We start from the raw sequence: 14,524 nt of genomic DNA, 5'->3' as shown, positions 1-14,524 counted from the left end.
AACTCTTTTCTATATCAGCTACCTAAGATCAAATTCAATTTTCAATAATCTATAAGCAGATTAATCTAATTTCAAAATCTTTAGCCAGGTCACTGATGGAAATGTTGAAACAAATTCTAGATATTCCCTTGTAATATCAGCTTTGCAAATCTTTCTTAAAGGTGAAACTGAGAGGGCCAGAATGATAGTACAGTGGGTAGCATATTTGCCATGCATGCAGCCAGCCCAGGTTCAATCCCTGGCATCCCGTATGATCCCCCAAGCCCAGCCAGGAGTAATTCCTGAGTGCAGAGCCACGAGTAAGGTATAACCCCTGAGCATCGCTGGGTGTGACCCAAAAAAGCAAAAAAATGGTGGGGGGAGGGGACTGAAGCTCTAACAAATGCTAGTTTTAGATTTCAACCTACTTTGTAAGTCTACCTAATCTAAATTTAAACAATTTGGGCTGGAGAGATAGTATGGTGGGTAAGGCATTGCCATGCATGTGGCGATCCAGGACTGATCTTCAGCACCCCACATGGTCATCCGAGCCTCCCAGGGGTGACCCCTGAGTGCAGAGCCAGAAGTTAGTTCTGAGCACAGTGGGAGTTTAATGAATAAATACATTTAAATAAGTAAATTTAAATAATTTCCCAACATATCTTACCCAAAATATAGCCAACAATTGTCAAACATTTCACTATCATTTAAAACTATTACTACAGTATTTCTTACTTATTTTTAAAATTTACAATCCTATCAAATAGAAATGAAGTGAACCTGATAAAGTATGTTCTTGATGGGCACTTAAATTTTCTACATTTGTGTATATTTGTTTTATGTTCCCAAACTTTTGCTGAATTTTTTTTCTAAAAAGATACCAAAGATTAGTAATAAGCAAACTGGGTTATAATTACCAAAATCAACATATTCTTCCTTTCTAAAAGGTAAAGCTAGTATTTTATCATCTCCAGGAAAAAATAAGTTTTTCATAAAACTCAAAAAAAGACTGTAAAATAATTTTATGAGCATATCTGTGATTCTACTGGCATTAGAAAAGACAGTGATTTAAATGATGAAAATTAGATATAATTAAAGTGGTCACTAATTGCTTCTTTCATGACACCACCTATGACTTTCTCCTATAATCATTCTAGCATTATTTTATTTTTCAACATAAAGATTGTTTACTGTGTAAAACAACTGCAAAATATGAGCAGATAGTTTCAATCCTCTTGAAAAACTTGATCATGTTGCAACATATTTGAGAAACGAGTTTAAAAGGAAAATGTTGCCTAAATGGGGCAGGTGTGGAGTAAAGGGGATTTGGGTATATCAGTGGCGTTAAAAAAATTTAAGCATTAAATACCCAAACCACAGAGTCAACAACACTGAAATCACAACACCCAAATTTTAAAGCATGTGGGGCTGGGCAAGTTCAGGAAGAGAAGAGGGAAGCTGGGAACATGGGAGGAAAGTTGACACTGGTGGTGGAATCAATGGGAACATTGTATGTAAAACACCCAACTATGGATAACTTTGTAAGGGGGGGGGGAGTTGCCAAAACATTTTATACAAACTGCAGCTTTATGGTTCTTGTCACTGTTTCACAAAGGTTTGAGTCAAAAATATGAAATCACTGATTTTTCTCTTTTGCAACTATTTCTCCTAAGAACATTTTATATACCCTTAAAATGATGGGATTGTTTTTTTTATTTGAAATAGTGCAACAAATCTTTTCTTTCTTTCTTTCCTTCCTTCCTTCCTTCCTTCCTTCTTTCTTTTTTTTTGTTGTTGGTGTTGTTGTTGTTGGTGGTGGTGGTGGTGGTGGTGGTTAGTTTTTTGTTTGGGAACCACATCTGATAATTATCTGATGGAGCTAAGGAAAGTACTTCCAGCTCAGCGCTAGGGTTTTGCTAGTAGCACTGCTCAGGACCAGGCAGTACTAGGAACTGAACCCACGGCTCCTGCATGCATTGCAGCTCACTGAACTATCTCTCTACCCAAAATCCCCAAAATCCCCTTTTCTGCTAAAGTTTTTCTTATTAAAAATAACAAATGTAGCTATATGAAGGTTTTTGTCTTTTAAATCACTCTGTTTTTCTACAGTGTGACCTGTGTGATCAGTGTGATCTGTGCCAGACAGAATACGATAACACAATGAATATTTTCCAATATAACACTTTCCATGCATATAAATACAAATGGATAGATGATGAATAAGACCTGTAAACCAATATATTCATAGTGACTAGCATTTATAATGAAACTTGCACTGCTTTAGAAACACCTAACACATTTAATCCATGAAGCAACAAATTAAAAGAAGCCCAACTTCCTCCCAATACAGGAAAATAAGTCACAAAGATAATAAAGACAGGCAATGTAACACCAGACCTGATCTGCTAAGTCTATCACCTGTACTATCTTAACAGTCAATTAACCATTTATGACATTTTAGAAGAATGAGATTTATAAAACATAATTCGAGAATGAATGAAAGATATTTGAGAATGAGCCCTAGTCAGAGCTAGGAGTAGCCCACAAGCACAATCAGGTGTGACCAAATAACAAACAATAAAAAATCCAATGAGGGGCTGCAGCAATAGCACAGGGGTAGGCGTTTGCCTTGCACAAAGCCTTCCCAGTATCCCACATGGTCCCCTGAGCACCGCCAGGAGTAATTCCTGAGTGCATGAACCAGGAGTAACTCCTGTGCATTCCCGGGTGTGACCCAAAAAGCAAATAAATAAATAAATAAATGAAATGAAATAAAATAAATAGGACAAGTAGACAGTATCTTAATTACAAATCCATCTTATACAAAAAAGAAACACCAGATTCAGTTTCCTATTAAAATGCAACAACGTAAAATACATACCACCACACTTGAATTATTCTTGCCAAAAGAAAAATGAATTTAAATAAGATTAAGGATCTAGAGATATGTTTTGAAAAGTAAAAAGAAATGACAACCAAGTCAGTAATATATAATTAAATATACTAAAAAAAATCAAAGAATCTGAACACTCAAGATATCCTCCTCTGATGAACTGGACTAGAAATGAAGGACATCTATTTTACAATTGTTCTTAGAAGAAACAGCAATTTGTTATGAAATAATAATGATGAATAACAGATTTTATTGAAAAGGTAGGATGAGACTGAGGCAAAAATCATAGGTGTTAATTAGCTGAGCAGAAAGGATCAGAAAGAAAAAGCAAGGGAAAACAAGCAAATTAATCTCACTCAATATGAAAAAACTGGGGACTGGAGAGATAGCACAGCGGGTAGGGCGTTTGCCTTGCACGCAGCCAACCGGGTTTGAGTCCCCTGAGCACTGCCAGGAGTAACTCCTGAGTGCAGAGTCAGGAGTAACCCCTGTGCATCGCCAGGTATGATCCAAATATATATATATATTTGGATATCATCTCATTATGATGAAAGAGAAATCGAGAAGTTCTACATGGAGCTAGAGAAGTTCTATAAAGAAGACCACACCTTCTACAAGATCATTGTGGGTGATTTTAATGCCAAGATAGGACCGAGAAGATCAGCTGAAGAACTTCACATCGGGACTCATGGCCTAGAATGGAACGAACAGGGTGAGAAACTGTCTGAGTTCATCATGTCGACCAAGACCATTCATGGTAACTCACAGTTCCAGAAGGCAGAATCTAAACGATGGACATGGGAGTCTCCCAGTGGACGATTCCACAACGAAATAGACCACATCATATTCAATTGACGGTTTTGCCTGACTGATGTCGCTGTTGTCCCAAAATTTCGAATGGGATCGGACCACCGTCTCCTTCGTGCAAAATTCTACTTCACAGAGCGGGGAGAAAGGGCTGCAAAGTTCAAAAAGAGAACTCCCAGAATGACCACCAACTGGGAACTCTTTGGTACTACTGCGGCAACATGGGAAGATGCCATTGTTGACAACATTGACGAGGAATACGATCGACTGGTTCAGCCCCTCCATGAATGTGCGAGGAACGCCAAGAGAGAGATAGCCACAAAAAATCGCCTATCTTCGAAAACTCTTGAGCTAATTCGCCAGCGTGGTTTGGCGCATTCCTCAGGCAACCGCAAGCTAACGTCCGAGCTCACAAAGCAGTGCAGAGATGCGATCAAGGAAGACCTCAAAGAGAGAAGAGCAGAAGTACTGGTAGATGTGGCAGAAGCTGGGAAAAGTATTCGTAACGCCCACCTGTCCTTCACCAACTATAAGACTAAGATGACTGCCCTCCGACGTGCTGATGGATCCATCACATCCTCCAGAATGGCAATGGAGAAGATTATCCATGACTTCTACTCAAATCTCTTCGATAGCCATGTCCACTTGCCGACATACCAAATTCCACAGGATGGATATGTCGTTCCCAACGTTCTCCCTTCCGAAATCCGACACACCATTTCGTTGGTAAAGAAACAAACAGCACCCGGCCCAGACAAGGTCAGACCTGAACACCTGAAGAACCTGCCGTCAGTACTCATCAATACACTGGCTCGGCTCTTCACTCGCTACCTGTCTGAATGCAAGGTTCCGTCCCAATGGAAAACCAGCAGGACCGTACTACTGTTCAAGAAGGGAGACATCCATGACATTGGCAACTATCGCCCGATCTGCCTGTTGTCTGTCATCTACAAGTTGTTCACTCGAGTCATCCTGAATAGGATTGGCAGAACACTAGATGAAGGACAACCATGTGAGCAAGCAGGGTTCCGCAAAGGATTCAGCACCATCGACCATATCCACACGGTAACCAAGCTCATTGAGGTTTCTCGGGAGTTCAAGATGCCGCTCTGTTTAACGTTCATTGATTTAAAGAAGGCCTTTGATTCTGTTGAGACGGAAGCGGTCATTGAAGCCCTAGCCAATCAGGGCATTCAAGCCCAATACATCAGGATCCTCCGTGAGCTGTATTGCGGATTCACTACCAGGATCTCACCATTCTACAAAGAAGTGATCGTTGATGTCAAGAGAGGGGTGCGGCAGGGTGATACCATTTCACCAAAACTCTTCAGTGCCACCCTCGAGAACATCACACGACGACTGGAATGGGAAGGAATGGGAGTGAAGATAGATGGTCGGCAACCACACCACCTCCGCTTTGCTGATGACATTGTTTTAATAACACCAAACATCAGCCAAGCGGCACAAATGCTGGCCGACTTTGACCGTGAGTGTGGAAAGGTAGGACTACAGCTGAATCTTACAAAGACAATGTTTATGAGAAACAGCCTCGTTCCTGATGCCCCATTCGTTTTCAATGGAACGACCATCTCCGAATGCTACAGCTATGTGTACCTAGGTCGAGAGGTCAACATGACAAATGACCTGGCACCCGAACTGCGCAGGAGGAAGAGAGTGGCTTGGAAGGCCTTCAAGAACGTCGAAGAAATAGCTAAGAGGACGAAGAACCTCCGGCTCCGGGCACATCTCTTTGATTCCACTGTTCTTCCTGCATTAACATACTCCTCAGAGACCTGGGCCCTACGCAAACAAGATGAGAACGCTATTCAGGTCTCCCAAAGAAGAATAGAAAGAGCTATGCTTGGAATATCACGTTTCACTCAAATGAGAGAGAGAATCCGGAGTTCTGACATCTGTCGACGATCAAGAATCAGGGACGCTGTCTCATTTGCCACGGTGTCGAAAATCAGATGGGCTGGTCACGTAATGAGATTTAAAGACGACCGCTGGACTAGAGCTGTTACCGACTGGATTCCACGGGATGTCAAAAGACCGCGTGGCCGCCCACCTACCAGATGGTCAGACTTCTTCGTCAAGATCATGAACGATCGGTTTGAGGCTCTTCATGTTCCCGGAGCGAACAGATGCCATTGGGCTACACTAGCACGCGACAGGGACAAATGGAGACGTTACTGGCGCCCGCTCGAGCAAATCGACGACTAACGGGAAGTTAAGTGATTAAGTGATATATATATATATATATATATATATATGAAAAAACTGTAAACTAAAGTTGGAGAAATTCGGTTAAATCACACGGGTTTTCCACCATCTAAAATAGAACTCACCATGAGTAAAACAGCTTTAAAACGATTCTCTTCTTTCTCTTTTCTCTTCTCCCTCTCCTTTCCCCCTTTTCCCTTCCCCCTTCCCCTTTCTATTTCTATCTCTTTCTCTCCCTCTATACACACACACACAAACACACACCTGGAATCAAACACAAGGCATCACACATTTGCAGGCATGTGCCCTACCACTGAGCTACAACCCTGGCCCAGCAGCAGTCTTCAGTAATTAAAAATTAGGGTGCTCGAGGATCCTCCCAGGATGGGAGAAGCATGCTGAAAGTAGAGTATAGAGCAAACATGATTGCCACTCAATGCCTCTCTTGCAAACCACAGCACCCAAAAGGAGAGAGAGAGAACAAAAGGGAATGCCCTGCCACAGAGGCAGGTAGGGATGGGGGGGTTGAGGGGTGGGAGGGATACTGGGACCCATGGTGGTGGGAAATGGGCACTGGTGGAGGGATGGGTACTTGATCATTGTATAACTGAAACCCAAGCACAAAAATTTGTAAGTCTACAACTGTACCTCATGGTGTTTCACGAATAAAAAAAAGAAAGAAAGAAAGAAAGAAAGAAAGAAAGAAAGAAAGAAAGAAAGAAAAAGTGAGAAAAAAAATTAGGGTGCTCTTTGCCCCCATCACCTAAGCCCAGACAGCTGACAGCCAAGGTTTTCATCCATACTCACACATGGCCTTGACCAGCAACTAGGAAAGCTAAGAGGAAAGGGAACCAGGGTATAGCTCTAGCGTACCCAAGCAACAAGTTACAGAGCAGCAAACCACAGCGCGGAACACAGATGACAGGGATCCAGTTACAGATTTCAGACTAGGAAAACACACACTGGATAGGAAAGTGCACACATGGCAGAGGGACAAGACAGGTCATTGTATACTGGAGGGAAGCAGAGAGCAAGGGATGCTACAATCTGAACTGGGCATCAAGAGACGAGATGAGTAAAAGGAGAGGCCTGGAAATTCCAAAAGGACCTAAGCCAATCTACTTAAACTGCATGATAAACTTTGACTTCATGAGACTCTTTCCTCTCACAGTCCCTACATAAAACTATTTCCAAAAAAATTGTTTTTAATTTTATTATCTTATTATCTTATTTTTCCTTTGGAGAACCTGGCAGGCTACCAAAACTATCCTGCCCACATGGCAGAGTCTGGCAAACTTCCCGTGTTGTACTCAATATGCCAAATACCAGTAACAATGATGGGTCTCATTCTCCTAATCCTGAAAGAGCACTGAAATCGTTCTTCTAAAATCTCAGGGCTAGGAAGGAGACGTTACTGGTGCCTGCTCGAGGAAATTGACGAACAACAGGATGATCCTGATCGTGATCAGATTCAAGAGTCAGAAGACAGCTTAATGACTAGAACACGTGCCTTATGTGCATATGGCCCTAAATTCAATTTCTGGTACCCTATTGCCCCCTAGTATCACTGGGGATTTCCCTCCCAGACCTCAAGAAATGAAATAAAGACAGTAGTGATAGAATAGAGGTAGGGTTCTTATCTTGCACAGCCAAACCAGGTTCAATCCTTGGAACCACATATGATCCCGAATCTTGCTAGGAGTGACCCATGAGTGCAGGGTCAGGAATAAGCCCTCTACAGCACCAAGTACAGTCCAGAAAAGAAAATAAAGTTCGGGAATATAGTTTAGTGGTAGAGAATATGTGACTCGTTTATATGAAACCTTGTTTTTAGTCCATGGCATCAATAATTAAATTAACTGAAAAGTACACATATTTAATGTAAAGGCCAACTCAGTATGAGATGTAAAATATTTCTTGTAGCTAGTTTAGAAATAAACTTTCTAAGGAATTTTTACTCAAGAATTTTTTACATGAGAAAGAAGTTGTACTCTACTATTTCCCATAAAAGATCCTTAAAAGTGCAATAAATTTCTATGGGGCAACAAAAAAAAATAATTGATATAAATCTATCCTGTGTGGAGAAGGGTTGGGCCCTGTCCAGCAATCACTGTCACTGTCCTCTCGTTGTTCATCGATTTTCTCGAGTGGTCCCAGTAACGTCTCCATTGTGAGACTTGTTACTGTGTATAGCATATCGAATATGTCACGGGTAGCTTGCCAGGCTCTGCCATGCGGGCAAGATACTCTCGGTAGCTTGCCAGGATCTCCGAGAGGGGCGGACGAATCGAACTTGGGTCAGCCATGTTGGCTGCGTGCAAGGCAAACGCCCTACCCGCTGTTCTATCGCTCCAGCCCTATCCAGCAATATTCAATAATTATTTCTGACGCTGGGCTCAAGAGTAATATCTGGCAGTATTCAGGTGGAACTGTATGTGGTACAAGGGTTTCAAACCAGTATTGTGGGTACTTGAACTACAAGTATGTCAAATGCCCTACTTCCTATACTATCTCTCCAGCCCAGATACCCAACCTTAACTGAAAACAGTATAAATTTACACATCCTAAAGACTCTAACATTTAACTATATAATAAGTTAAATTAAAGAATAAATTTAAGATGCTATTTCGCAGGCCAGAGAGATAGCTCAACAGGATGCATACATATTTTGCATGTAGGAAAACTGGGTTTGATCTCCCTGCAGCACATGGTACTCCAAGCACTATCAGGAGCCATCCCCAAGCACAGAGTAGGCCCACTGCTGGAGGTGGTTCAAAAACAAATAAATAATTAAAACTGTAAACTACATTAGAAATAACAGAATATTAAACATCAAGACTGATTACAAGGTGATGTCAATATTAGGATTTTTTAATGTGTCAAACAAAAAACATCAAACAGGTTTAGGCAAATATATCAGGTAACAGGATAAATATCCCATACTTTTAGCTAACATCAGACTGCTTGACCAAGTGGTTTATAGAGATAGTCAAGAGATTCCACTATTCCACCCCTCTCAGCCACACCTCCTCAGTGTTTGGGCTTCATCTAAGGCTTGTTTGCTGATGAGAAATGACTGCAGCAATGCTAGTTTTACACCCATATATAATTAGCGTAACTTTCAAAAGATCCTTCAACTGCTCTTCTATTAAGAGAAAGAGAAAGCAACACTCCCGGATGTTCTTAGTAACTACTCTATCAGCAAGCAAACATAATGACCTGAAAAATAAACTGCATTAACATGCTAAGTTAAAAATCAAGCAAGGTATATTCCTACAGTTGAAGCAAAATCACGACTTCAGTAATACTTGAGTGGAGATCAGTAGATTTAAATATACAGTGCTCAAGTTGTTGAAGAAAAGGTAGGGCGTTTGCCTTGAATGCAGCTGATCTGAGTTTGATCCTCAGCATCCTATATGATGCCCCAAGCACCGCCAGGAATAATTCCATCCCCAGCACCCCATATGGTCCCCCAAGCCTGTCAGGAGTAATCCCTGAGTGCAGAGCCACGAGTAACCCCTGAGCATCTCCAGGTGTGAGCCCCAAAAACCCAAAAATAAATAAGTACTGATAAATAAAAATAAATAAAATAAATAAATCACTTTATCTCCTTTTCTGCTGACAAAATTTAATTTTTCATTTTTTGGTTTTTTGGGGTTTTTTTGGGGGGGACATACCCAGTGGTGTTCAAGGCTTACTCTTGGCTCTGCACTCAGGGATCACTCCTAACAGGCTTCGGGACCAGCTGGGGTGCTGGGGATAGAACCCAGGTTGGCCATGTGCAAGGCAAGCACATTCTCGCTGTACTTATGCTCCAACCCAAAATTCAGTTTTAACTTATTTTATGAGAAGTTAGGAGATAACAGGCAAAGATAAGACAGAGGCAGATATTTTTCTTTTAATATATGGAACATATTTCTATGGAATGTCATAATAAAGTCTTTTTATTTTTTAACCTATTCTTCATTTTTCATTCAAAATATTCTATCCTATGAAATTTACATTAATTGACATAACTAAAAGAGCAGATGAAATAAGTGCTAGGGGCAGGTCTACAAATATCTATAGGAGAATATAGTCTAAGAAAATTTTCAGTCTATCAGGTAATTAATTTTAGGTTTGATCAAGACACAGTTGAAAGTTTTTTTTCAACTCCATGAGAATAAAGTAGCATTGGGCAGAGCGATGATAATACAGCAGGGAGGGCGCTTGCCTCACACGCAGCTGACCCAGGTTCGAAACAGACATCCCATATGGTCCCTCAAGCAACACCAGTGACCCCTGAACATCGCAGGGTGTGATCCAATAAGAAAAAAATAATAAAGTAGAAGGGAAATGACTTACCATTCCAAAGCAAAAGGAATACTGTACACATATAAAAGGAAAAGGAATTTTCCTCCTTAAAAGAGTCACTCAGAAGAGCGAGAAAATATAACTTTTCTCATATTACAAACACATTTTTAATTCTATTGAATAGCAAAGCACCATTTGGACTAAGATAATTATAAAATTATCTTGGCTGGTTCTAGTTTGGAAGATGATTTGATGATCAGTGGGCATTTTTATTGGTGTGTAACTGCATAGGAGAAGAAGAATATAAACACAGTAAAGAATTATTGGATGTACAACCAACCAATTTCATACTACCATAAAAAATATTTTAAACATTACAACATAGTAAGAGACTACGTTGTAGAAATTATAATTCACTATCTACAAAGAAAATGGAAAAAAAAACTAATGCACTTGGAAATGTGAAGCTTGAGACAAATTTTCTACTAACAAGCTAATACACATGACTTTAAAAGCACTGTGTTAGCTGGAAGGAAGACACCTCAGAGGTCATGAGAACCCTGAGACCCCAAGACCTCCTAACACCACCAGGGTGGCCCTGTTAGTCCCCAGCATCACTGACCCCAAGCAGTGCCATATCATTGGGCCCAAGTGATCCCCAGGGCCACTGAGAACTATTTGGGAGGCCAAATAAATAAAGAATAAATAAAAGCACTACTATCTGAAAAAAAGTGAAGATCATATACGTCAGGATAAAAAAAAAAAACCCTAAAACCAGTCATAGAGATATTAAACAGACAGAGATCAAAGATATATGCAAACAATTTTAAATGAAATTAAAATATTACTTCACAATATATTCTAATTTGAGATGTGGACATGTAATTAGTAATCTAAATAAGTATTAATTCACATTTAAGGATTCACATTCCTAAAAGTTATATAAAGGTGTGAGCGGAAAAAACATTCTTCAGAAAGACATCATAAAAGGTCTAGAGAAGAGGACAGCAGATAGGGGCTTGCCTTGCATGTGGCTGACAAGGTTGAATCCCCAGCATCCCATAAGGTCACCAGTGCCCACCAGAAGTGATTCATGAACCAAGAGCTAGTAGTAAGCCCTAAGCACTTCCAGGTATGCCCCCAACCCCCACCCCCCACTGAACAATAAAAAGAAACACAGGGTGGAGTTTCACTTGAACTGGGTAATCCAGAACAATTTTTTTACCAAAACAATCTGCAATACTTGATAAAAGGGAAACAACAAGGTAAATATACAATCACACCACTGTTGTGCTTGGAGGCAATCCTGGACATCATTGCAGGAAGAAGGAATTCAAAGAAAGCCTGGTAGGACTAGAGAGACAGCTCAAGCACTGGGCGATGCTCATCTTTATATGCAGAAGTCTAAGTTCCATCCCTAGCAGCACATGGTCCCCTGAGCACCTCTGGATGTGGCCCAAAAAAAAAGAAAGTTTGGCAGTTTATTTGGAATGACCAGGGAGATTTTGAAGTTGTAGGCTAGAGCAGGGCTTCTTAAACTTTTTTTCACTAGAAACCTCTCTCACCCAGGACATTATTTCACACAACACTGGGTACTACAGTTACATAAACAGGTGTACAAATCAAAGCTTTACTGGTATAAATCAAAGAAATTTATTTTAAAAGGAACATTTTTAAAGCTCTGCAACTATATATGCTTCTTAAATGTGACCTATACTTTAAAAAAGCTAGAGGCTAGAGTAGCAGAAAAGAAAGCATTCTACTGAGAAAGAGCTCCAGATGTTTACAACTTCCTTCTGAAGTTGAGCAAAAGGCCACATACCAATGCCAAGTCATTACACTGCACTCAAGTAGAATATTATTTTATCATAAGCCTTACTGCAGAAGTTCTCTGTCATATTTCAGAAATGTCTTTAGAGGGTCTGCAAAGTCAATGCTATATTCACAGTAGAAGTGCTAGTATTTGTCTTTGTCAATTACTGACATTTATTAATAATGGTCACTGTCACTATCCTTCAGTTCATTGATTTGCTTGAGCGGGCCCAGTAACGGGGCCCAGTAACGTTTCCATTGTTACAATTGTTACTGTGTTTGGCATATCGAATACGTCACGGGTAGCTTGCCAGGCTTTGCCGTGCAGGCGAGATACCGTTGGTAGCTTGCTGGGCTCTCTAAGAGGGGCAGAGGAATTAAACCGGGGTCGGCCATGTGGACACTTGCAAGGCAAATGCCCTACCCGCTGCACTATCGCTCTAGTCCTATTAATAATGGCACTAAAGTAAAAAAGGCCCTCCCGTTGATCGTCGATTTGCTCGAGCGGGCCCAGTAACGTCTCCATTGGAGACTTTGTTGTTACTGTGTCTGGCATATCGAATACTCTCGGTAGCTTGCCGGGCTCTCCGAGAGGGGCGGAGGAATCGAACTCAGGTCGGCCATGTTGGCCACTTGTAAGGCGAACGCCCTACCGCTGTGCTATCACTCCAGCCCTAAAGTAATATTGAATAAAATTTGATTTGTGTTACACTTCAAAGTAATGGCAAAGTATCTTATGTTCACCAAATTTCTCATGATATACATATATAATTTAAAAAGGGAATGCGGTGAGCAAATACTTTTTTACGACTGTTTTATATAAAACAGTAAAAATTAAGGGCTGGAGCAATAGTATCGTGGATAGAGAACTTGCCTTGCAAGCAGCCTACCTGTATTCAATCCCTTGTACCCAAAATAGTCCCCTGAGCACCACCAGAAGTGATCACCAAGCAAAGAGCCAGAAATAAGCTCTGAGCACAGCCAAGTGTAGAGGCCAGCCCCTCCAATAAAAAGTAAAACTTAATTGTGGGCTAAGAGATGTGACTCAGTGGTAATGTGCCTGCTTTGCATGCATGGTGCTACAAGTGCAACTCAATATAATCTCAGCAACTCTTGAGGAAATGATTTTTTAAAATGAGAATATGACATAAGAAATATGTATTTGGTCTGTACTATTTCCTGATACACTGTTCCTAAAAACCTTGAGCTCTCTGGAGATTTTTGTAAGCTTAGAGATGACTGTTGGCTGGAAGGCTCTGGCATATTCTCAGGAGGAGAGATAGTTCGTAAAGGGATCAAGAATTTTTCAGCCCATCCTCCCTGACCTCTGAGGAAGGGGTGAGGAGTAGAGGTTGAGTCAATAACTACCAGTGATTTAATGAATCATGCATACATAATAAAGCCCTCATTAAAAATACATATAACTGGAGCAATAGCACAGCGGGTAGGGCGTTTGCCTTGCACGCAACCGACCTAGGTTCAATTCTCAGCATCCCATATGGTCCCCCGAGCACCGCCAAGAGTAATTCCTGAGTGCGTGAACCAGGTGTAACTCCTGTGCATCGTCGGGTGTGACCCAAAAAGCCAAAAAAAAACCCAACATATAACTGAAGGAGCGTTTCTGGGATTGGTGAATACAGGGAGGTGTTAGAAGGATGGAACAATTAGAGAGGGCAAAGAATCTCCACTCCCCTTTCCCATGTACCTTGCGCTATATATCTAGTCCACCAGGCAACTCATGAACTGCATCCTTTTCCGATAAAATGGTAATCCAGCAGATAAGCTTTTTTCCTGAGTTCTGTGAGACTTCATTCTATATTATCAACCAAGCAGAAGGTAGTAGGGGCTTCTGATTTATACTCAATGGGTCAGAGGTACAAGTTCAGACTTTTTGTTGTCATTTAGGGGAAGAAATCTGTAAAATCTGACACTAATTCAGTAAAAGTTATTAAAATTGAATTGTTGAACATTCAACTGGTATAGAAGAACTAGGGAAAAAAATTCATTTGGTATAAAAAAAAATTGGGAGAAAAAATAGTACAGTTGGGGAAATAGTTCAAAAGGCTAGAGTGCAAGCTTTGCATGTACATGGCCCAGAGCTTAATCCCCAGCATCACCAGTAGTCTGAGCACCAAAGGGCCCAAGAAACAGCACACAACCAAGCTGACTCACTCAAACCATCATTCCCCTACATATAGGATGAGTATTGAAAGAGTGGCTCCTGGCAGTATAAGGGGAAACTGTCTCCTTCAAAACAGAAGAAATAGAAGCATTTTTTAAAGGATAGTATAGAAAAATACCTTATTGGTACTTCTCAAAAGTGTCAAGATCATAAAAATCAGAAAAAATTGAAAAACTGTCAAAAGGTCATACATACAGGGATACAGTAGATAACAAATACCCTGGATTAGCTTCTGAAACAGAAAAGGATCATTAGTAAAACAAAACAAAAAGCAAAACACAGAAAAAATAAAAACTGGTAAAATCCAAGTCAAGTGCCTTAGTTTGGCAAAATGT

The 14,524-nt window shown here is 40.6% G+C and overlaps 1 protein-coding gene across 4 annotated transcripts in view; it reads right to left on the bottom strand.

The window, feature by feature from the left end:
* Positions 1-14,524, bottom strand: part of TBC1D12 (TBC1 domain family member 12) — a 92,660-nt gene that overhangs the window by 41,126 nt on the left and 37,010 nt on the right. The gene's annotated exons all lie outside the window — the stretch shown is intronic.

This window comes from Sorex fumeus, unplaced genomic scaffold (assembly GCF_029834395.1).
Source record: "Sorex fumeus unplaced genomic scaffold, SorFum_2.1 ptg000078l, whole genome shotgun sequence".
NCBI lineage: Eukaryota > Metazoa > Chordata > Mammalia > Eulipotyphla > Soricidae > Sorex > Sorex fumeus.
The sequence above is the reverse complement of the archived record's forward strand: the minus strand, read 5'-3'. Positions and strand labels throughout refer to the sequence as shown.